Here is a 25899-nt window from a genome sequence, read left to right as displayed (position 1 = left end):
AAACAAGCAAGTTCTGCACTGTATAATAACTCTTATTTTTAGTAATTACTGTAACTTACACTAATTTGTATATAGTAAGTTACTAGTATAACTCAGAATATTGACATGTTGAAATTATTCCCTAAAAATGTTTTGGGTTGAACCTATTTTTTTTTAAGGATTTTATTTATTTATTTGAGAGAGGGGGGAAAGAAAGTACACACATGGTGGGGGAGGGTGGAGAGGAGCGGAGGGGGTGGGAAAGAGAGAGGGAGATAATCTCCAGTAGACTCCATGGTGAGCATGAGCCTGATGTGTGGCTTGATCCCACAACCCAAGATCATAACCTGAGCCAAAACCAGGAGTCCAGCACTTAACGGACTGAGCCACCCAGGTGCCCCTGGGTTAAACCTATTTTTATGTGAATTTTCGTAAGAGATGAGATACAACTAACTGGTATAGATAGGAGTCAGTACAATTATATTTGCAATGCCATGTCATTTAAATATTTCATGTGCTATGGCAGATGACTGTTAGACAACAGAATTTGAATTTTTCACCTTTTTCTTTTCAGTTTCATCTCCAGATGAATTTCATTTGATTCGACTACTCTTAGATTCAGGCTTATTTTGAATATGTTACTGAACTAGAATAAAAGAAAGATACATTACTTTTTTCCCAGGAGCCCTTACGGCCTTCACTATTGCAATGATTTTTACCATTGTGAAAATTCAAATTTTTATAGAGTTTTACAGTGTGAAAATTTCAGCTCAGCTCTTTAAGGCAGCAACTGCCATATTATCATAGAACTAAAATCAGAAAAGGACAAACATTTGTTGAAAACCTTTTATATGCCAGATACATTGAAGTCCATTGTCTAAATTACTACAACAACCCTATAAAGGTATTATCTCTATTTGACAGATGGGAAAAAATGCCCCCCCCCATTAAATACCTCATTCAAATTCCCACAGCTAGTCTTAAGTAGATCCAGGATTTAAACCCAAGCATATTTGATTTCAAAGGGTTTTCAAAGTTCTGTCACATTACTTTAAAACTGTAAGCAGTTCAGTCAATAAATACTTGTCACTTGGGAGATAATATTTGCCAAACATATTTGACAAAAGATTGGTATTTAAGATATATAAAGAACTTTTGCAACTCTGTAGTAACAACACAAGCAGCCCAATATACTATGGGCAAAGATGTAAATAAACACATCACAAAAGTTTATATACAAATGGCCAATAAACAGGGGCACAACAATCAGTTGTGTCCGACTCTTGGTTTCGGCTCAGGTCATGATCTCAGCCTTGTGAGATCAAGCCCCAAGTTGGGCTCCATGTTCAGTGCTGAGTTTGCTTGAGATTCTCTCCCTCTCCTTCTGCCCCCACCCTTGCTCGAGAGCTCTCTCTCTCAAATAAAATAAATAAATATTTAAAAAAACGCCAGATGACTAATAACCACATTAAAAAACACTCAACATCATTAATCATCAGTGAAATGTAAACTAAAACCACAGTGTGATATTACTGAATTCTAGCCAGCATGGCTAAAATTAAAAAGCCAAATATGGGCAAGGATGTGGAGCAATCAGAAGTCTTATACATTGTTGTTGGGAGTATAAAATGTTATAACTGTTTTGGGAAAAGGTCTATACATTCATCTATGCTATGATCCAGAAATTCTACTCAAGTATTTGCTTAAGATAAATGAAAGCACATTTCAACGATATCAAAAAAACCTTGTACAAGAATGTTTATAGCAACTTTAGTCATAATAACTCCAAACTGGAAACATATTTTTAAGATGTATTCATGTTGCTGCATGTATCAGTAGTTTGCTCCTGTTTTTTTGTTTTGTTTTTTAAGATTTTATTAATTTATTAGAGAGCATGAGAGCGAGAGAGAGAGCACAAGCAGGGGGAACAGTAGGCAGAGGGAGAAGCAGGAAATTTTTTAAAATTTATTTTTGTGAGAGACAGGGAGAAAGAGAGAAAGAGAGAGAACCAGAGCGGGGGGAGGGGTAGAAGGAGAACCAGACTCCCTGCTAAGCAGGGAGCCCGATGTGGGACTCAATCCCAGGACCCTGGGATCATGACCTGAGCTGAAGGCAGACGCTTAACCAGCTGAGCCACCCAGGTGCCCCTTGCTAAATATTTCTTGAATCATTCTAAATCTTATCTTCTGTTACCACTACCTTTAGCCAAATTACCATCATCTCTTGCCAGGATTGTTGCACTTGACTAACTGGTTCCCTCAGAAGCTTGATTTTCCGTTATCTGTTCTTCACCTTTCTGTCAGTGTGATATTTCTGAAAAGACAAATGTGATCATGTCACTGCCCTACGTACAACTTTCTAATGGCTTCCTGTTCAAGTCCAGAATGGCTTGAGTCCCTGCCTGCTTGTTTCCCATTGTTCTTTGTATAAAGATCAAAATATGGTTTGCAAGGCCCTGCAAGATATGGCCTCTGCCTCCCTATCCAGACATTATCACACTGGCTTTCTTTTGCTTCCTTGAACTAGACACCCATTGAACTTTAAGTACCAAAGAGCAGGGATCATGCACCAGTGTATAGTTAGGGCCTGACATGGTAGATACCAGTAAATATTAGTTGAGTAAATACAGATTATGTGCCAAGGTGGAAATGGATATGTTCATTATCTTGATTGTGATGATGGTTTCATGTATATATGTCAAAACTTATGTCAAACTTAATATATGCCAAACCATAACCAGTTGAACACTTTAAATGGGTACAGTTTATTGCATGCCAGTATTTTCTCAATAAAGCTGCTAAACAAACAACTGTATGTTCCTTTTTAGGGTCTTGGCACATTCTTTTTGTCTCAAATCTTCTTTTGCTCTTCTTTGCTCACTTAATTCCTACCTATTCTTCAGTCTTGGCTTAAATATAATTCCTCAGAATCTAACTTGGAATCCTCTTCCCATTTCTCTAGATTAGGTCTCCCTATTATATTTCCTTCAAAGCATTTCTCATAATTATGTAAAATTATATAAGACTTGTTTAATGTCATCTTTTCCCATAGACTGTAGGCTTCATGAGGATAGGGACCATGCCTTTCTTGTTCAGGAATATATGCTAGGGATATATTATAGGCACATATTAACAAATAAAATATGTATCCATTTATTTTGTAGATATCCATTGAGCTCTGCCATGAACCAGGTACCGTTTTCAGTTCTGAAGTTACAGTAGTGAACAAAACAACAAAATATCTCTGCACTCATGGAATTTATATTTAAGAGCTGAGACATAATTAAATAGATGGTGGTAAATGCTATGAAGAAAAATGAAGTGAGGAAGGGAAAGTGAATAAGTAGTGCTGAGGCATATGGTGAATTTGTCTTGTTGCCCATAGAGACATACGGGGATTTAGAGTCTGGGCATTGAGGCATAACCTATGAGCTCTAGACTCCTTGAAGTGGTGGGGCATAAAGGATATTATGAAATTAGTCCTGAAAGTTTCAAGGCAATTAATGAAGCTATATGAGTGTTGAGCAAGGGGAGGATGGGGAATCTTGCTAGGATCACACAGAATCCTGGGTTCCTTCTGTTTCTCTTGCAAATGGTGGTGTGGAAGTTAAATTGATTTTAGGTGGAGCACATAGAGCTCTGGGTGTTTCCCTTGATTGCTGCTGATAGATTTATAAAGTACCAACCACGGGCAAAATCCTGTGGGACAAAAAATCTGCTTGGCTTTAATCTCTCCCTGCTCTTAAGAAACTCACAATCTAGTTGACAAGACACATATGGGAAAAATAATTATTTAAAAATAATTAAAACAGGATGTAATAAAGTAATAGAAATGTAAATTGCTAAAGGATTGAAGAAGGTGAGAATAATTGCAAAGGGTGTGGAGGCAGAAAGGAAGCTGGAAGGTGAAACAGGGTAGGGGAAGGTAAGATTTCAACTAGCAGAAGTAGTAGGGAGTGCATTTTTAAGCAAATGAACATTTCCATTTGAATGCCTTTCTTCTGCCTCAAACTTAGCATGTGTAAAGCAGATATTTTCCACAAACTCAGATCTTTTTCCTAATTTCCTTGTTTGTGATCATTCTCTCCAATATTCAGACTATAAACCTTGTAACCACTCTCTCCCTCTAAAAACCACAGTGTCTACCATTTATTGATTCATTGCAGTGATCCAGACTTTGTACTAAATGTTTTACATTATGCAGCTTGTATGATATGCTTTACGAAACTCAAAGTGAAAATGCAGTCCATCTCTTATTTCCCTAATTTAAATTATGACCAACCCAAGTCCCTATATACTGTATTTAACAGAAAGATCAATATCACCCTTTCCCATAATGTCAGAAATACATTTCGCTTTCCCCTGTGTTGTCTGAAAGCATCAAGGTGTTTTTTCATTCCAAACAGAAGGTGTATCTGATTTCCACTTCTAAACAGGGAGGAATCTTGGTGACTCTCAGTTGGCTGTTACTGTTGTTGACAGATGGTACAGATGTCAGATACCTCCATAGTCTGGTGCTGCTCGTCCCCACACAGCAAAATTTCACTGGCACAGCTTTTGGTGAAGGCTGGTAAAGTCCTTTCAAATGAGAATGATTCCATGGACAAGTTTACTCTCTCGGTGATCCAGTTGACCCAGGGTGTTCCTCTTTGTACATTTTTAGTTCCTAGTCTATTTAGGCATACAATAGAGTCTCTTCTTTTCTTTTTTCTTTTTTTTTTAAGATTTTATTTATTTATTTGACAGAGAGAGTGAGAGAGCACAAGTAGGGGGAACAGTAGAGGGAGAGGGAGAAGCAGACTCCCCACCAAGCAGGGAGCCCGATGCGGGGCTCGATCCCAGGACCCTGGGATCATGACCTGAGCCGAAGGCAGACGCTTACCCATCTGAGCCACCCAGGCGCCCCGAGTCTCTTCTTTTCTAAGGCCCTGTTGTCACAGAGAAGTTGTACTCAGCTAAGTTCAGTTATCCTCTCATTGTAGAGCCCACAATCAATGTCTCTTTATGAGAATCTCCCAAGAATAAAGCAGGTTTTTTTCTACTACCAAAATGCAAAATGCATCATATTGTGTTGCTCCCAGAGTCTTGTTTGTTTGACAGTTAATCCTCCCTGGTAACCAGGAATGGAGGGATCTAGAGTGTGGTATCTATTCTTCTCTTCTCTTCTTTTCTCTCCTCTGCTCTCCTCTCTTCTCTTCTCCTCTCTTCTCTTCCTTTCTTTTCTTTGCGAGAGAGAGAGCATAGCACACATGTGTGCAGTTGGGGGGCGGGAGGGAAAGAGAGAGCATCCTTTTTCTTTTTTTAAAGATTTTATTCATTTATTTGAGAGAGAGCATAAGCAGCCGGAGCTACAGGCAGAGGGAGAGGGAAAAGGAGGCTCTCCACGGAGCAGGGAGCCCAGTGTGGGGCTCGATCCCAGGACCCTGGAATCATGACCTGAGCCGAAGGCAGATGTTTAACCGACTGAGCCACCCAGGCTCCCCCAGAGAGAGAGAATCCTAACCAGGTTCCATTCCCAGCGTGGAGCCTGTTGCATCAGGCTCCATCTCATGACCCTGAGATCATGACCTGAGCTAAAATCAAGAGTCAGGCACTTAACCAACTGAGTGAGACACCCATGCGTCCCAAGAGTGTGGTATCTATTCTTTTTTTTTTTTAAGATTATTTATTTATTTATTTGAGAGCGAGAGAGCAGAGCAAGCAAGAAGAAACATGAGTGTGTGAGGGGTTGGCAGAGGGAGAGGGAGGAGCAGGGAGCCTGATGCCGGGCTCCATCCCAGGACCCTGAGCCAAAGGCAGATACTTACCCAATTGAGCCACACAGGCATCCCATGTGTTATCTATTATTGAGTCTCAAAATATTTTGCTACATTCTAATCACTAAACTTTCTTGCTTTCTTTATATTTACATAAAAAGTTAAACTACTTAAGTGACCTTTCTTAGTACAAAGGCCAGTTTCTTTGTTTTAAAAATAACTATCAGATACAATTCTGAAACTCTGATGTACCTAAGATCTCTTGGGCTGTTGCTACGATTATATATTACTGGGCCCCCTACTCCAGAGATTCTGATTGATTAGATCTGATATAAAACCTAGAAATCAGCATATTTTAACAAATGTGTGTTGATTCTGAAGCAGATGGTCTGCAGACCATCTTTGGGAAATACTAAAGAGTTTCTCTCACACTCGTGAGCTTTATGCCATTATAATTACTTGTCCCTGATCTCCCTCACTCTCTCCTCTCTCCTCCTTAAAGCCTTGCTCATGCCTTGCACATGTACATGTTCATATATGTGTTTAGGCACTATCTTCCCATATTTCCCTCTTCTGTGTGTGTGTGTGTGTGTGTGTGTGTGTGTGTGTGTGTGTGTGTGTGTGTGTGTTTTGGGGAGTGGGGAAGTAACATCTTCATTATTCTCCCAAATCTCTCTTTGTTCTTTAAAACTGTATTCAGGGGTGCCCAGGTGGCTCAGTTGATTGTCTGCCTTTGGCTCAGGTCAAGATCCTGGGGTCCTGGGATCAAGCCCCATGTTGTTGGGCTCTCTGCTCAGCAGGGAGCCTGCTTCTCCCTCTCCCTCTGTGTGCCCCTCCCCCATGCTTGCTCTTGTTCTCTCTCTCAAATAAATAAAATCTTAAAAAAAAAAAAACTGTATTCAGATGTCACCTTCTCTGTGACTCTCCCAGGTAGGAAAAGATGACTCATTTTTCCCCCCGTACTGCTTCTTATATATTTTAAGTACCACTCTAAATTGTTTGTTTACATGAGATTGTAAATTCCTTGAGGACAGGGAACAATATAGGTAAGAAACAATTAACAGCAGGCTAACTTCTAGAAAATTAGATAGAGCCTAGAGTAAGGTTTAATTGAGATCTGAAGTTTGAGCAATAACCAGATTAAGAGGTGTGAGGAAAGTGTCTCAAGTAGAGAGAATAACGTATGCCAAGTCCTAGAGGTGAGAGAGTGACACATTCAGGACTGACAGAGATTTAGTAAAGTTTGGCTAGGGTCAGATCAGAGAAGGTGTTGTAGGAGTCTTAAGCCAATTAGAAAACTAACTGCCGTTTGGAGAAGGAATTAGAATTAGGGTAAAAGTGGAGGCAGAGAGAGTGGGTTTTGAAAAACTATAGCTGTTAGAAAATGTTGATCTGGGTTAGTGGAACCCATAAAAAAAGTGGTTGGATCCTAGACATATATACAAAGTAATCAACATGACTTTGATTAGATATTGGGAGGATTGATGGGAAGGCAACAGTTGGAGACAAGAATGCCAGTTTTCTGGCCTTACGGTGGTACCATCTTGGCCTTGGTGCCAAGATAAAGGGGCTGGAGAAGGGGAAGGAATGTATTTGGCTGATGGAGTGCAGTGTTAGGTGAGAAAGATGTTGAGTTCAGTCTTTAACGTGTTGAATTTGAAATGTTCATGAGACATCCAAGTGTAGATAACAAGCGGTGTTTGGAAGAAAGAGAAAGAGGTTTGATGTTGAGAATAGGAGAGCAAGCTGATGAAGAAAACATAATATGAATGCCTGATAATGTTGTGGGCCCATGTAAAATTGGTGAACCTGAATTTTCAGTAGTACCATTCAACCTGATATTTGCAGTGTCTTGTCTGGTCTATACAGCAAGATGGATGAATCTCAAAAAACATTATGCTTAGTAAAAGAAACTTTACTCACAAGAATATATACAATATGATTCCATTCATATGAAATTCTAGAATGGGCAAGGCTAACCTATGGCCAAAAAAAAAAAGATAGAATAGTGGTTGTCACTGAAACAGGTAGGGGATTGAGACTGACTAGGAAGTGGATTGAGGGAACTTTCTAAGATATGGTTATGTTATCCCTTTGAAATACTGTTGGGGTCATTTGTTCTTGTTTGCATTCAGTTTTATAGTTTCTCCCCCCAATCTTTGTTGATTTAATTTTATTTTTTGAGCTTGTAGAACATTATGAACATGTTTGTGTGGTCAAAACTAGGCAAATATGCTCAAGGGGTATTACTCTTCACTGTATCCTTCTACCATTGTAGTTAATTAATTTCACTGGTTTCTGGTTTATTCTTCCTCTATTTCTTTTTGCAAAAATAAGCAGATACATTTATGTATTTTTATTTCCCAATTCTTTATCACACAAAAAAGCATGCTCTATTTTTATTAAAAAATTTTTATTATTGAAATATAGTGGACATACAATGTTAGTTTCAGATGTATAGCATATTGTTTGGACAGTTCTGTACATTATTTAGTGCTCACCATAAGTATAGTCACCATCTGTCACCATGCAATGTAATTCCGATAATATTGACTATATTCCTTATGCTGTACTTTTCATCTCTGTGACTTATTTATTTTATAACTGGAAGTTTGTACCTCTTAATCCCCTTCACCTATTTCACCCAGCCTCCCCACACTCCTCCTGTCTGGCAGCCACCATTGTTCTCTGTGTTTATGAGTCCACTTCCATTTGTTTATTTATTTATTTTGTTTTTTAGCTTCCACATGTAAGTGAAATCATATGGTGTTTGTCTTTCTTTGCCTGACTTATTTCACTTAGCGTAATACCCTCTGGGTCCATTCATGTTGTCACAAGTAAAAAATAGCGTAGTTTATATACTCTTTGGAAATTCACTTTTTTCCCCCCACTTAACAATATATGCTGGAAATCACTCCATATCAGTTAATAGAGTTTTATTTTTAAACAACTGCACAGTACCTTAAGGTATGTATGCATTATAGTACTGTGGTTTATTCAGTCAGTTTCCTATGTTTGGGTATTATTTTGCTGCAATAAATAACCTTGCACACGATTATGTAGGTATTATTGCATAATAAATTCTTATTAGCGGGATTGCTGGGTCAAAGGATAAAACTGCATATGTAGCTTTGTAGTTATTGCCAAATCCCCCTTCAAAAGGGTTATACCACTTTCCATTCTCAGCAGCAGTTTATGAGTGCCAATTTCCACACGGACTCACCAAGAGAATGAGTTGTCATACTTTTAAATTTTTGCCCATTTAATGGGTGAGAAGTTGTAGTCAGTATATTTTTAATTTGCATTTTTTAAATTATGAGTGAATTTGAACATCTTTTCATATATTTAAGGATCATTTAAAAATTGAATGCATTTTTATATCTTCCTTTAAATTTTCTGTTGATGTCTTTTCTCCATTTTTTCCTCAGTATTTCAAAGGGCTTGTGAGGGATTTTTGCTTCAAATTGTGGAAGGGTTTTTGTTTTTTTCTCTCAATTTTTAAAAGGACATCCAGATTTTGTTGTCTTCCTTCTTGACTTTTAGAAGTCCTTTAGCAAGTTGTCATTTGTCTTTTGACTTTATGATGTTTGGGACCATACAATTGCTTCTTCATTTTTATGTAATCAAGTGTAACAGTCTTTTCTTTTGTTCATCTGGATTTTGATTATGGTTAAAAGCTTCCCCCCATATCCGGGTTATAGAGAAACCTACCCATGTTTTCTTCTGGTACTTGTATAGTTTCATTCTTCTACATTTAAATCTCTGAGCCATATGGTATGAAAAGTAGACCTAATTTTATCTTTTTTTCCCCAGTTGTCCCAAAATCATTTATTTAAAAGTCCATCCTTGCCCTTGTGATTTGAAATGCCACTTTTATCATGTATTTCCAAACTGAGTCAGTTTCTGGACTTGCTGTTTTATTTCATTGGTCTTTCTGTGTACTCGTGTGCCAGTACTGTTAATGCTGTTTTACTTTTAAAGGCTTTGCATATCTTATATCTGGTAGTAATACCTACTTAGAGCTTTCCCTTTTCAGTGCTTTCTTACCTATTGTTTTGTGTCTTTTTTTCATATGAATTAATACAACTTGTCTAGCTCCAGAAAAAAAAGTTTGTTGGTGTTCATTATGTTAACTTAGGGCATACTAAAATTTTGATGATGTTGAAACATCCTAACTAAGAGTGAGGTACATCTTTGTTTTTTTTTTATTTTTTAAAGATTTTATTTATTTATTTGACAGAGAGAGACACAGTGAGAGAGGGAACACAAGCAGGGGGAGTGGGAAAGGGAGAAGCAGGCTTCCTGCTGAGCAGGGATCCCGATGCGGGACTCGATCCCAGGACCCCAGGATCATGACCTGAGCCGAAAGCAGACGCTTAACGACTGAGCCACCCAGGCACCGCAAGAGTGAGGTACATCTTTGAACGAGCATTTTTGATCTTTACAGAATGTTTTATGGGTTTTTTTTCTTTTTTTAAAAGATTTTATTTATTTGACAGAGAGAGAGAGAGTACAAGCAGGGGGAGCAGCAGAGGGAGAGGGAGAAGCAGGCTCTCCAGTGAGCGGGGAGCCTGACGCAGGGCTTGATCCCAGGACCCTGGGATCATGACCTGAGCTGAAGGAGACTCTTAACTGACTGAGCCACCCAGGCACCCCTCTATATGCATTCTTATTGTCGGTCTGCTTCACCTTTTATTAAGAGTAGTATGTTAAAGCATTCTACTACTAGTGGTTTCTATCAATTTCTTATATTTTCCTCTGGTGTTTCTTCTTTATATGGGTAGTTTTTGTCTTCATTTTTAATTTTGGCTTTTAACGTTATAAACTATCTTACTTTGTTTTATTTAATAATTTTGGCCTAATTCTACTTTGATAATAGGATTGCTTTCTTATTGTTTCCATTTCCTTACTATTTCTTTGCTTATTCCTTTTTTTTAAAAAAGTATTTCTAAATATCTGTTTTAGGTGTATATCTTATATGCAACATAGATTTAGATTTTCTTATGAGCCAATTGAAAATCTCTTTCAATAAGCGAATTAAGCCCATTTCCTTTTTTTTTTAAGATTTTATTTATTTGACACAGAGAACACAAGTAGGCAGAGCAGCAGGCAGAGGGAGAGGGAGAAGCAGGTTTCCTTTTTTAAAATATTAAAATTTCCATTTCCTTTTTAAAAATTTTTTTATTTGGGCACCTAGGTGGCTCAGATGGTTAAGCGTCTGCCTTCGGCTCAGGTCATGATCCTGGGGTCCTGGGATCAAGTCCCGCATTGGGCTCCCTGCTCTGCCTCTCTCTCTCTCTCTATCTCTCATGAATAAATAAATAAAATCTTAAAAAAATAAATAAAAATTTTTATTTAAATTCAATTAACATATAACGTATTATTGGTTTCAGAGGTAGAGGTCAGTGATTCATCAGTCTTATATAATACCCAGTGCTCATTACATCATGTACCTCCTTAATGTCCGTTACCCATTGCCCCATTCCCCCACCTTCCTCTCTAGCAACCCTCAATTTATTTCCTATTTGGTTTGTCTCCCTCTCTGATTTTGTCTTGTTTTATTTTTTCCTCTCTTCCCCTGTAATCCTCTGTTTTGTTTCTTAAATTCCACATATCAGCGAGATCATATAATTGTCTTTCTCTGATTGGCTTATTTCACTAGCATAATACCCTCTAGTTCCATCCACATTGTTGCAAATGGCAAGATTTCATTTTTTTGATGGCTGAGTAGTAGTCCATTGTGTGTGTGTGTGTGTGTGTGTGTGTGTGTCTCACATCTTTTTTTTTTTTTAAAGATTTTATTTATTTGACAGAGAGAGGCAGAGCTAGAGAGGGAACACAAGCAGGAAGAGTGGGAGAGAGAGAAGCAGGCTTCCCGCGGAGCAGGGAACCCGATGCGGGGCTCAATCCCAGGACTCTGGGATCATGACCTGAGCCGAAGGCAGACACTTAATGACTGAGCCACCCAGGCGCCCCTACCACATCTTCTTTATCCATTCATCTGTCGATGGACATCTGGGCTCTTTCCATAGTTTGACTATTGTAGACATTGCTGCTATAAACATTAGGGTGCAGGTGCCCCTTCGGATCACTACATTTGTATCTTTGGGGTAAATACCCAATACTGCAATTTCTGGGTCGTAGGGTAGCTCTATTTTCAACCTTTTGAGGAAACTCCATACTGTTTTCCAGAGTGGCTGCACCAGCTTACATTCCCACCAACAGTGTAGTAGAGTTCCCCTTTCTCCGTATCCTCACCAACATCTGTTGTTTCCTGAATGGTTAATTTTAGCTATTCTGACCAGTGTGAGGTGGTATCTCATCATATTTTTTATTTGTATTTCCCTGATGCCGAGTGATGTGGAGCATTTTTTCATGTGTCTGTTGGCCATTTGTAGGTCTTCTTTGGAAAAATGTTTGTTTATGTCTTCTTCCCATTTCTTGATTGGATTATTTCTTCTTTGGGTGTTGAGTTTGATGAGTTCTTTATAGATTTTGGATACTAGCCCTTTATCTGAAATGTCATTTGCAAATATCTTCTCCCATTCTGTTGGTTGTCTTTTGGTTTTGTCGACTGTTTCTTTTGTTGTGCAAAAGCTTTTTATCTTGATGAAGTCCCAGTAGTTCATTTTTGATTTTGTTTCCCTTGCCTTTGGAGACGTGTCTAGCAAGAAGTTGCTGCAGCCGAGGTCACAGAGGTTGCTGCCTGTAATCTCCCCTGGGATTTTGATGGATTCCTGTCTCACATTTAGGTCTTTCATCCATTTTGAGTCTATTTTTGTGTTTGGTATAAGGAAATGGTCCAGTTTCATTCTTCTGCATGTGGCTGTCCAGTTTTCCCAACACAATTTGTTGAAGAGATTGTCTTTTTCTTTTTTTTCTATTGGACATTCTTTCCTGCTTTGTCAAAGATAAGTTGACCATAGAGTTGAGGGTCCATTTCTGGGCTCTCTATTCTGTTCCATTTATCTATGTGTCTTGATTATTACAGCTTTGTAATGGAGTTTGAAGTCTAGGATTGTGATGCTACCAGTTTTAGTTTTCCTTTTCAACATTCCTTTGGCTATCCGGGGTCTTTTCTGGTTCCATACAAATTTTAGGATTATTTGTTCCAGCTCTGTGAAAAAAGTTGATGGTATTTTCATAGGGATTGCATTGAATGTATAGATTGCTTTGGGTAGCATAGACATTTTAACAATATTTATTATTCTAATCCATGAGCATGGAACGTTTTTCCATTTCTCTGTGTCTTCCTCAGTTCCTTTCCTGAGTGTTCTATAGTTTTATGAGTACAGATCCTTTGCCTCTTTGGTTAGGTTTATGCCTAGGTATTTTATGGTTTTGAGTGCAATTGTAAATGGGATTGACTCCTTAATTTCTCTTTCTTCTGTCTCATTGTTAGTGTATAGAAATGCAACTTATTTCTGTGCTTTGATTTCATATCCTGCCACTTTGCTAAATTCCTGTTTGAGTTCTAGCAATTTTGGGGTAGAGTCTTTTGGGTTTTCCACATAGAGTATCATGTCATCTGCAAAAAGTGAGTTTGCCTTCTTCATTGCCAATTTGGATGACTTTTATTTCTTTTTGTTGTCTGATTGCTGAGGTTAGGACTTCTAATACTATGTTGAACAGCAGTGGTTATAGTGGACATCCCTGCCATGTTCCTGACCTTAGGGAAAAAGCTACCAGTTTTTCCCCATTGAGAATGATATTTCGTGTGGGCTTTTCATATATGTTAAGCTCATTTCCACTTACTGATGTGACTGACATATTTGATCTGAATGCTATTGTATTATTATTTATGTTTTAATTTGCTGTATTATATACTGGGAGCTTTTCTTTTTTCTATGCCTTTGTTCTTTTAAGATTTCTTTTGGCATATGAAAAATATATTTTTTATTCTAGTGGTTATCTTTATGTTTATACTTTTTATCATGCCTTCAATAATTTTTTTAACTTAATCTTTTACTTTTTGGTTTGTCACTTTTATTTTTAATTTTTTTAAAAACTTTATTTTTAGGGCTCCTGAGTGGCTCAGTTGGTTGAGCGACTGCCTTCGGCTCAGGTCATGATCCTGGAGTCCCGGGATCAAGTCCTGCATCGGGCTCCCTGTTCAGCAGGGAGTCTGCTTCTCCCTCTGACCCTCCCCCCTCTCCTGTTCTCTCTCTATCTCATTCTCTCTCTCAAATAAATAAATAAATCTTTAAAAAAAACCCAAAAAACCTTTATTTTTATTTTTTTATTTTTTTAAAGCTTTTTATTTATTTATTTGACAGAGAGAGAGACAGCAAGAGAGGGAACACAAGCAGGGGGAGTGGGAGAGGGAGAAGCAGGCCTCCCGCTGAGCAGGGAGCCCGATGCGGAACTCGATCTCAGGACCCTGGAATCATGACCCTAGCCGAAGGCAGATGCTTAACGACTGAGCCACCGAGGCACCCAAGACTTTATTTTTAAATAATCTCTGCACCCAACGTGGGGCTCAAACCCACAACCCTGAGGTCAAGGGTCACACACTCCACCGACTGAGCCAGCCAGGCACCCCTGTGGTTTGTCAGTTTTAAATGGTATCCTTTGAATCTTACTATTACCTTTACCATAGTTAATGATCTTATTTTACTTCCCTCTTTCTCTCTTTTTCCTCCCAGAGCATATAGCATATTACATTTATATACTATTTTGTCCTTTTAAAAATATAAGAGCTTTTACTTATTTTTATTGAGATGAAATTCACACAACACAATCATTTTAAAGTATATAACTTACTGGCTTTTGATGCATTCATAGAGTTGTGCGCCACTACCTTTCTCATATTTTGATACTTTCCCATCACCGCAGGAGAACACCCTGTATTTATTAAATTGTCATTCCTATCCTCTGGAAACCTCTAATCTGCTTTGTGTCTCTTGGGATTTGTTTATTCTGGGTATTTCATGTAAATGAATCATCCTATATGTGACCTTTTGTGTCTGGCTTCCTTCTCTTAATGTTTTCAAGTTTATCCAAGTTGTAGCATCGTACCTTTTTATTTTATGATTGAATAATATTCCATTGTATGGGCATACCACACTTTGTTTATCCATTCATCAGTTGATGGATATTAGGTTGTTTCTACCTTTTGGCTGTTATGAATAACACTGCTATAAACATTTCTGTACATGTTTCTGGGTAGTCATATGTTTTTATTTTTCTTGGGTATATACCAACGAATGTAGCTGCTGGGTCATACGGTAATTTTGTGTTCAACTTTTTAAGGAACTGCCAAATTGTTTTCTACATTTGCTGCACCATTTTACATAGCAACCAGCAATGCAAAAGGGTTTCTCTTTCTCTACATTGTTGTCAACACTTACGTTGCTTTGATTATGGGCAACATAGGGGATATGAACACTGTGGTTCTCATTTACATTTTCTTAATGACCAGTGATGTTAAACATCTTTTAATGAGGGGTGCCTGGGTGGTGCAGTCAGTTAAGTGTCCAGCTCCTGGTTTCAACTCTGATTGTGGGATCGAGCCCTGTGTTGGGGTCTGTGCTCAATGTGGAATCTGCTTTGGACTCTCTCTCCCTCTCCCTCTGCACCCCCTTTCCCCCCACTAGCTCATGTGCTCTCTCTCTCTGGAATAAAGAAATAAATCTTAAAACCCAAACATTTTTTAAATGATTTTATTTATTTGTTTGACAGAGAGATAGAGCCAGAAAGCACAAGTGGGGAGAATGGCAGAGGGAAAGGGAGAAGCGGTCTCCCCTGTGAGCAGGGAGCCCCACACAGGGCTTGATCCCAGGACCCTGGGATCATGACCTGAGCCGAAGGCCAATGCTTAACTGACTGAGCCACCGAGGCACCCCAACCCAAATATTTTTTAATGAGTTTTTTATAGCAGCTTTTTATGGTAGTCTAAAAGTTATTATATTATTAATTTGTGTTTTCACATGATTTTAAGGGGGAAGTGGACACAATGTTGTTTTGTAAAATAAGTAATAAACTTGAAATAGATTTATTACAAAGATACATGTCATTTTTTAATATGAACAAATATTTGTGTTTGTACTCCCATGTGGGTGTCCTGGATAATGCCCCTGTTATAGGTAAATGAAAGCAAGATTTAACTCATGTAATACTGTTTATGTGCTTTTTCACATTATATTTTTAATTTAACTTGTTTACCTTAATTAATTTTGTTAGAAAGGTCTTAAAAGGCTTATATGTTCTGTCTTTTACTTATTAGATAATGCTATGTAATGTGTACCAATATGTAACATTACTTTCACCTATAAATCATAAATTTAACGACATGGCATAGGGGTTTAGTATACCTTATGTTGGCATAGTCACCCCATAAAGATCTATGCTAAATTGTATATTCAGTTGATGGCATTTATCATTAAGTCTGATAAGGTAGTATTATCTTTCAGTTAGTACTTGTAGATTACTGTGTTTTTAACAATTAGGTATTTTGAAGAGTTTGTTTTCTTTTGTCACTCTCCTAAGCAGCTGTGATCTTGTGGTATGTTGATTCAAATTGACAGGAGAAAAAGTTAATATAAATATTACAGGACAAGTACTATATTATAAGAAAAAGTGTCTGGTGTATCATAAAAGGGTTCAGTGTCTACCTTTAAGAAAGGAGAGGCCACTGAAAATTAGCTGTCCAAGCGAGGGTATCACTGTATATAGCTTTGTCTGCTCCTTTTAGAGAAACTTCATATGCTCTAGAATATGCAGTTAGCAAGGCTTTGGATCTCACAAAAGCCTGAATACATCTTTGATTGGTTATATATTAAAGGAAATAGCCCACAGCATGGTGCCAGACAAGTGTAGAGCCCAACCAATTTGATCCTTAAGCAGGGAGAAGAATTCTATTCATCATTAAGAGGTTGGATTGTAAAATGTTGTAATTATTTCGGCCTAAATTGGTTTAAAGCTGTTTTTTTTTTTTCAATAAAACTTCTCTTCAAATTGCAAGGCAAGAAGACAGTTTTCATTTTGATGACCTTTCCTGCATTGTGTTTTTCTTCAAGTCCTCCCACCCTACCCTGTAACCTACTCTGTTTACTGTTCAAAGCTGAATCATAATGTGCATCTGGAGGGATCCTGAATCATGTGACTGACTGAAGTGTCTCTTGTCATTTATTAACATTCTTTGAATATCTAATTTTGACATAGTATTTGGTTATATCATGAAGAAACTTGCTCCTGATCTTGACTATTTTAGAGATGGATGCATATTTAAAATTAGTTTTTCTCTTTTTTGTTTATATAAAATTTTTTTTGGTTTTGTTTTTAAATTACAAAATGGAACAAAGAGTGACAGCCACATTAGGCCTTGACAGAGATCTTTTTACTTGAAGGACTACTCCTGTAATGAATGATTTTTATTCAAGTGAATATTCATATATTTCTCTGACTCTAATTTGTATGAAATGACAGACTGCAGACCATTTTGTTTGATTACAGTCCCTTCACCTTCATTATCTTTTATGTCTATTTAAACTCTGGACTTGCCATATCCATCTTGACCCTCCCCCCACATCTCTCTGTTTGTATTTTCTTTCATTGCAATTTTCTTCTTTTCTCTTCTGTGGGCATTCACAGATTGTTTTTGGAGTTCATTAAAAAGGGAGTGTGTTGTCTGGGTAGAAAATTACATTTGCATGCCTGAGAGAGGCCTAAGGGTTTTTGTGGGATTTGGCAAGGGTCCTGGCTCCCCCCCCCCCCCGCCCCGTTTTGGGAGGGAGGAATGAGAAAGGGGTAATAATAAGGGATTTTTGGAAAGGAGCAAAGTAAGAGTTGTTGAGGTGATTTCTTCTGTCCTCATTTTTTCTTTCCATATTACATACATCTAACTGATTTTCTTTTCTCTTTTTCCGCATGTATAAACCACTTGATTAACAATGGAACAGATTAGAAGCCTTTCTTAGAACTACTTTGAATGCACGTAGAGTTCTGCAAAGCAGGGACCTTTCCTATGATGGTAATTGTACATTTACTAGTGAAGCTGGCAAAGTTGCCATATATATATATATATGTGTGTGTGTGTGTGTGTGTGTATATATATATTCCCCCTTTTATTTGTAGTGATTGGAGTGGGGTTTATATACGAAAATTATTTCTTCAATATGACATTTCATGTAAACTGGTATCCTCTTAGAAAGTTTAGCCATGTTTTGAATTAGAATTTCTCACAGAATTTAGGTTTTTAGGTATATTTAACCCTGTCTGAAGTTGATAATGTTCATCTTTTTATTAAAGATAATAAAACCTGTATTAATGAAAAAAGATGACATCTTATCCAAAACTTTTCATTTATGCCGAAGGACTCTATGTTACAGCAGTGAAAACTCAGGAAAATTCAGCTAGGTTTATAGTTAATACTAGAAATTGAGTGGTATAGGACCAAGGATGATCATGTTGTGGGTCAGGAGTGGAGAGGGAAATCAGGGAATTAATTTGTGCTGTATTGGATATTCGTAGGAAAGTAAGTTGATTTATAATAGAGCAATAGAGTTAAATCCTTTTTTTTAAGTCTGACTGACTTATTACATACTTTATCCATTTAGCAAATATTTTTATTTGAATACATACTGTTCCATATACTCCCCTAACTACCAAGACTGCAGAGAGATAAGTAAGATATAATAGCTGTCCTTAGGGAGCTTATAGTTAGTGTGAGTATGTATATTTGCAGTTGTGTGTATATAATATCCATGAAGTCTGGAAACATAGATATTTATATATATATTTAAAATCAAAGAAGTCCTCGATGACAGGTATATTTGCCTGTTACTCTTTAGTTACCATATGGTGTGTGTTTGTGTGTGTATGTGTACGTGTGTTTGTGTGTGAACAAAGTTGATAGTGTAAGTGCTTAGAAAAGCTGTATGCAGAATAATTTGGACTGCATCATTAACTTCATTCTCTATTGGATATTCCCATTATCAGATAAACATACTTTTATTTCTTGCCTCTTAAAAAAAATCTTTTTTAAACTCTGTTAATTTCTGTCAGCTATTGTTCTATTTCTTTATTAGCTGTAGCAAAATTTTAAGAGGTTTCTATACTTGTTAACTCCCCATTTCTCTCCTCCTATTTTCTTTTAAACCCATTTCAGCCAGTGTTGACTATACTGTTCCCAATCTGTCCTCATCAGAGTCACCAATGACCTCTACATTGCTAATTGTCATTTCTTAGTCCTTGTCTAATTTGACTATCAGTAGTACTGATAACTGCTATCATAGTAGTATTTGATCACTCCTTCATCCTTGATTTATTTTCTTCACAAGGTTTCCAGGATAGACATTTTCTTAGTTTTTCTCTTTCCTCATTGGCACCTACTTCTCAGTCTCTTTTACTTGTTCTTCCTCTTCTCTTTTTCCCCTTAAGAAAATATCACAGTAAAAAAATTGACTGTTTTGATGTACAGCTCTATGAATTTTAACATGTATATAGATTTTTGTAACTGGTACCAGAACAATTCCATCACCCCCAAAACCTTCCTCATGTCATCCCTTGTATAATTATAACTTAGAAGTCACCTGGAACTACCATTCTCCATCATTTTAGTTTTGTCTTTTTGAGAATATCATACAGCGTGTAACCTTTCTAGACTGGCTTCTTTTACTCAACATAATGCCTTTGGTATTTTCTCTGAAATGTTACATGTATCTATTGTTTGTTTCTTCTTATTGTTGACTAGTATCTTTTGTGTGGATGTACCACAATTTGTTTATCCATTTGCCTGTTAAAGGACATTTGGATTGTTTCCAGTTTGGATTGTTTTTGGCAATTATGAACAGAACTGTTATAACATTGATAACCAGGTTTTCATTTCCCCAGGGAGAAATCCCAGTAGTAGGATTGCTCGGTAATATGGTAAGTATATGTTTCGCTTTGTAGGAAACTGCCAAATGCTTTTCCAGAGTGCCTGTACCATTTTGCATTCCCACCATCAACACATGAAAGCCCCAGTTGTTCTGTATCCTTACCAGCACTTGGGATTGTTAATATTTTATTTTATTTTTTTTTTAAATATTTTTTTTAAGATTTTATTTATTTATTTGAGAGAGAGAGAATGGGAGACAGAGAGCACGAGAGGGAAGAGGGTCAGAGGGAGAAGCAGACTCCCCGCTGAGCAGGGAGCCCGATGTGGGACTCGATCCCGGGACTCCAGGATCATGACCTGAGCCGAAGGCAGTCGCTTAACCAACTGAGCCACCCAGGCGCCCGGGATTGTTAATATTTTAAAATTTTATCCATTCTCATTAGTATGTGGTAGTATCTCATCATAGTTTTAATTTGCATTTCCCTAAGGGCTAATAATAATGTCAAACATCTTTACATGTGGTTACTCGCTATTTGTAGATTTTCTCAGAGAGGTGTCCAAATCTTTTGCCTATTTTTGAATTGAGTTTTCTCATTGTGGTTTTGAGAGTTCATTATGTATTCTGGTGTAAGTCCTTCATTGGGTATGTGTTTTGCAAATATTTTCTCCCACGCTATGGCTTGTTTTTACGTCTTTTTAGTGGTATCTTTGATAGAGCAAAGATTTTTTTAACATTAATGAAGTCCAACTTATCAGTTTCTTCTTTTTATGTATTATGCTTTTGGTGACATGTCTAAAAACTCTTTGTGTAACCCCAGGTCACAAAGATGTTCAGTGTTTTACTCTAAAAATTTTATACTTTTACATTTTACATTTAGTCTGTAATCCATTTTGAATTATTTTTTGTACAAAAGGTGAAGTTTAGGTCATTCTTTTTTTTCTTTCATATAGATGTTCAGTGTCCAACCCTATATGTTGAAAAGACTATTCTTATTTCATTTAATTGCTTTTGCATGTTTGTCAAAAATCAGTTGGCTATATTTGTGTGGATCTATTTCTAGATTCTCTGTTCTGTTTCATTGATTTATGTGTTTATCCCATTGCCTTACTGTCTTGATTACTGTATTTATAGTAAGTCTTTTTCTTTTTTAAAGATTTTATTTATTTGAGAGAGAGAGAGTGTGAACATGAGCACGGGGGAGGGGCAGAGGGAGAGGGAGAAGCAGATTCCCTGCTGAGCAGGGAGCCCCATGCTGGACTCAATCCCAAGACCCTGGGATCATGACCTGAGCCGAAGGCAGACACTTATTAACTGACTGAGGCACCGAGGTGCCCCAGCTTTGATGATTCTTATCACCACTGCTTATTAGCACTTATTGCTGCTGCTGCCTTCATATTGCCACTATAGGATTGCCTGGGGGTTTGGGTATGAGAGAATGGAGAAAAGAAAGAGAAAAAATGGGGGATTTTCACACTCTCCGAGTATTAGGAGTTCCCTTTCCTGCTCTCAGCCAGAAAAAGGGCTTCTCTTGGAGCTGTCTCTAGGTGTACCCCAGTTTTCACTGCTAGATTTTTTTTGATGTGTTAAATTCAGGCTTTAGGATACTAGAGGGGAAAAAAAAAAACCCAGATATGTTGGAATTCGGGTCTTCCCCAGTCCTTCTGCTAATAATGACTTTTCAGAGTTCTCAAATACTACTCCATGCATTCTGTTCAGGTTTTGTATTTGCATTCAGTAGGAGTGATAGAATGAAGTGTGCTTACCCTATCTTATCCAGCTCCAGAATCCCTATCATTTTGTTTTAAACTATTTATGTCTATATAGTGGGTTTCTTAAAGGCAGCATATGGTTGTGTCTTACTTTCTTATCCAACCTGATAATCTTTGCCTTTTTAGTAGGATGTTTAGACCATTTACTGGATATTATTGATACAGTTGTGATCAAATCCACCAAGTACTATTTATTTTTCTATTTGTCTCATCTGTATTTTGTTCTCTTTTTCTTATTTTTCTGCCTTCTTTTTGGATTACATATCTTTTATGTTTCCATTTTATTTCCTTTTTTTGTTTATTAGCCTGTAATTCCTTGTGTGCCTGTTTGAGGGTGTATAGTATACACCAGGGACCAACAAACTTTTTCTATAAAGGTCCATATAGTAAATATTTTAGATTTGGTGCACTATACTATCTTTGTCATAACTATTTGACTCTGCCATTTTTGTACAAAAGCAGCCAGACACAATATGTAAATGAATGACTCTGGCTGTGTTCCAATAAAACTTTTTTTTTAAAGATTTTATTTATTTATCTGTCAGAGAGAAAGAGAGCACAAGCAGAGGAGGAGAGGCAGGCAGAGCAGGCAAGGGAGAAGCAGGCTCCCAACTGAGCAAGAAGCCCAACATGGGACTTGATCCCAGGACCCTGGGATCATGACCTGAGCCAAAGGCACACGCTTAACCGAATGAGCTACCCAGGCGTCCCTCCAATAAAAATTTATTTATGAAAACAGGGAGCAGGCCAGATTTGGCCTGCAAATTATAGTTTGCCAACATCTGGTCATATCTTTAATTTAACACAGTCTACTTTCAAGTGATATTATAGTACTTCACTTATAATATTATAATGTTTCTACAATACATTTCCATTTCTGGGGCACCTGGGTGGCTCAGTCTGTTAAACTTATGCCTTTGGCTCAGGTCATGATCCCTGGGTGCTGGGATCCTTGGGCTCCCTGCTCGGCAGGGTGCCTGCTTCTCCCTCTCCCTCTCCCTCTGCCCCTTCCCCGCTCGTGCTTGCTTTCTCTCTTTCTCTCAAATAAATAAATTAAATTAAATAAATTAAATCTTTAAAAGAAATATTTCCATTTCTTCCCTACCAGCCTTTGCACTCTTGTTTTCTTATATTTTACATATGATAAATTTTTTGTTATTGTTTTTACTCTGAACAATTATATTTTCTAGGATCATGGGACCCCTGAGATCATAACCTAAGCCAAAGGCTTAACTGACTGAGCCACCCAGGTGCCCCTATTTTCAGGAGATTTAAATAAAAAATGAAATCTTTTAAATTTATCTACATTGTTACAGTTTCCAGTGCACTTTGTTTTTTTGTGTGTGTAAATACAGATTTCCATATGCTATAATTTTCCTTCTGCCTAAGGACTTCATTTAAAATTTCTGCTGCTACTGAATTCTTCCAGCTTTTTTAAGGCTGTGAAAGTATTTCACTTTTATTTATTTTTTAAAGATTTTATTTTATCTTTAGAGAGAGAATGCATGAGTGGGGAGAAGGAGAGGGAGAAAGAGAGAGAATCCCAAGAAGGCTCCATGCTCAGTGTGGAGCCTGACACAGGACTTGATCCCATAACCCTGAGATCATGACCTGAGCCAAAATTAAGACTTGGACTCTCAACCGACTGAGCCACCCCTCACTTTTATTTTTAGAAAGATTTTTTTGTGGAATGTAGAATCTGAGTTGACTTCCCGCCACCGCCCCCCCCCCCCTTCAGTACTATAAAGATATTTCTCCATTCTCTTCTGGCATGCATTGTTTCTGTCAAGAAAGCTGCTGTCATTTTTATCTTTATTCTTCTTTATATAATATTTCTTTATTTCGCTGGCTCTTGTTAAGATTCTCTCAGTAAAAATAACAGCTTTATTGAGATATAATTCAAATACCATAAAATTCACCTTTTTAAAGTGTATACTTTAGTGGGTTTTAGTGTATTCACAAAGATGTACAACCATCATCACTAATTTTAGAACTTTGTCACTCAAAAATGAAACCCGGTGCCTATATGCAGTTGCTCTCAATACTCCGCCACTGGCAACCCCTAATCTAATTTCTGTCTCTATGGATTTGTCTTTTCTAGACATGTGATGTTTATGGAGTGATACAATATGTGTAGTCTTTCTGATGGACTTCTTTTACTTGGCACAATGTTTTCAAGGTTCATTCATGTTATAGCAGTACTTTATTCCTTTTTCGTGCCAAATATTCCATTCTATGAATAGATTACATTTGTTCAGCTCATGAACATTTAGCTTGTAGCCGTTTCTTGGCTCTTATGAATGATAATGCTATGAACACTTGTATATAAGTTTTCAGCTGGACATTTGTTTTCACTTCTCTTGGGTAGATACCTAGCAGTGGAACTGCTGGGTGAATATGGTCACTCTGTGTTTAATATTTTCAGAAGGTGCCTGTTTTTGGAAGTGACTACAGCATTTTACATTTCCATCAGCATTTATGAAGTTCCAGTTTCTCCACATCCTTGTCAATACTCATTATTGGCTGTCTTTTGATATTAGTCATCCTAGAAAAAAAAAATTAGTCATCCTAGTGGGTCTGAAGTGGTCTCTTACTGTGATTTTGATTTATATTTTTCCAATGACTAATGATGTTGAGCATCTTCCCATGTACTTCTTTTTCCAAAGAAGATACACAAATACTTGATAATGTCTATTCAAATCTTTTGCTCATTTTTAACATTGACTTGTCTTTTTTTTAAGATTTTATTTATTTATTTATTTGAGAGAGAGAGAGAGAGCACAAGCAGGGGGAGGGGCAGAGGGAGAAGAGAGAGACTCTGAATCTCAAGCAGACTCTACACCCAGCATGGAGCCCAAGCGGGGTCGGGACCCTGAGATCATGATCTGAGTTAAAATCAAGAGTAGGGCATTAACCAACTAAGCCACCCAGGTGTCCCAATATTGATTTCTCTTTTTATTGTTGAGCTGTAAGGGTTCTTTATATATTCTGGGTACATTTCCCTATCAGATATATGATTTACAAAAAATTCTTCCATTCTGTGCATTTTTATACTTTCTTAATAGTATCCTTTGAAGTCAAAAAGGTTTTAATTTTGATGAAGTCCATTTACTTATTTTTTTTTTCTTTCATTGCTTTTGCTCTTGGTGTCATATCTAAGATATTATTGCCTAACCCAAGGTCACAGAGACTCCTTTGTTTTCCTTAAGAGTGGTATAGTTTTAGCTCTTGCATTTAAGTGTATGGTCCATTTTGAGTTAATTTTGGTGTATGGCATGAGGATGTAGTTTAACTTTATTCTTTTGCATGTGAATATCCATTTTCCCAGTACCATTTGTAGAAAAAGATGATTTTTTCCCACATTGAATGGTCTTGGCACCCTTGTTGAAACTCAGTTTACCATAAATGTAAGAGTTGATTTCTATGCTCTCAATTCTATTCTATTTAAATATATGCTTTTATATATTTATATATACTCTCTTTATGTCAGTATCACACTGTCTTGATTACTATAGCTAAATAGTAAATTTTGAAATTGAGAAGTGTGAGTTTTCCAATTTTGTTCTTTTTCAAGATGGTTTTGGCTATTGTGGGTGCTTTGCATTTCCATATGAATTTTAAGATCAGTTTGTCAGTTTCTCCAAAAAAGATAGCCAGGATTTTGACAAGTATTACAGTGAATATGTAGATCAATTTGGGTAGTATTGCTATCTTAACAATACAGGATATAAGCAAAAATCCATTTATACTGCCTTTTGTGTTTATCTATATAGTTACCTTTATCAGTGCTCTTTTTCTTGGGTTCATTTGAATTAATATCTAGTGTCCTTTCATTTTAGTTTAAAGGACTCACTTTACTAGTCTTATAGAACAGATTTGCTAGCAGTGAATTCTTTTTATTTGTGACTGTCTTAATTTCTCCTTCCTTTTTTTAATTTAAAAATTTTTGATGTGGTAAAATACACATAACATAAAATTTACCATGTAACTATTTTTAAGTATACAGTTCAGTGGTATTAAATACATCCATAATGTTGTATAACTGCCACTATACATGTTCACAAATCTTTTCAACTTGTAAAACTGAAACCCTATACCCATTAAACAAAGCTGCCCATTTCCACCCGTCTTTCTAGTCCCTAGCAACCAGTTTTCCTTTTTTTTTAAAGATTTTATTTATTTGAGAAAGAGAGCACACCGTGCACAAGCACAAGAAGTGGGGGAGGGGCAAAGGGAAAGGAGGAAGTGGACTCTTTGCCTAGCAGGGAGTCCAACTTGCGACTTGATCCCAGGACCCTGAGATCACGACCTGAGCCAAAGGCAGACACTTCACTGAGCCACCCAGGCACCCCCACAGTTTTATTTTCTGTCTTTGTGATTTTGAGTACTTTTAGTACTCGTATAGGTGAAATCATAAAGTATTTGTCTTTTTGTCACTGGCTTATTTATTTAGCATAATGTCTTCAAGCTTCATCCATGTTTTAGCATATTGCAGACTTTTCTTCCTTCTTAAGACTGGTTAATATTCCATTATATGTATATCTACATTTTGCTTGATGATTTATTGCTTGATGGA

The 25899-nt window shown here is 37.2% G+C and overlaps 1 protein-coding gene across 1 annotated transcript in view; it reads left to right on the top strand.

Annotated features, from left to right (window-relative positions):
- The window catches only part of ZSWIM5 (zinc finger SWIM-type containing 5), a 216248-nt gene that overhangs the window by 36924 nt on the left and 153425 nt on the right, over nt 1-25899 (top strand). The gene's annotated exons all lie outside the window — the stretch shown is intronic.

This window comes from Zalophus californianus, chromosome 4 (genome assembly GCF_009762305.2).
Source record: "Zalophus californianus isolate mZalCal1 chromosome 4, mZalCal1.pri.v2, whole genome shotgun sequence".
Taxonomy (NCBI): Eukaryota; Metazoa; Chordata; class Mammalia; order Carnivora; family Otariidae; genus Zalophus; species Zalophus californianus.
This window is presented reverse-complemented; position numbering and strand designations above follow the sequence as displayed.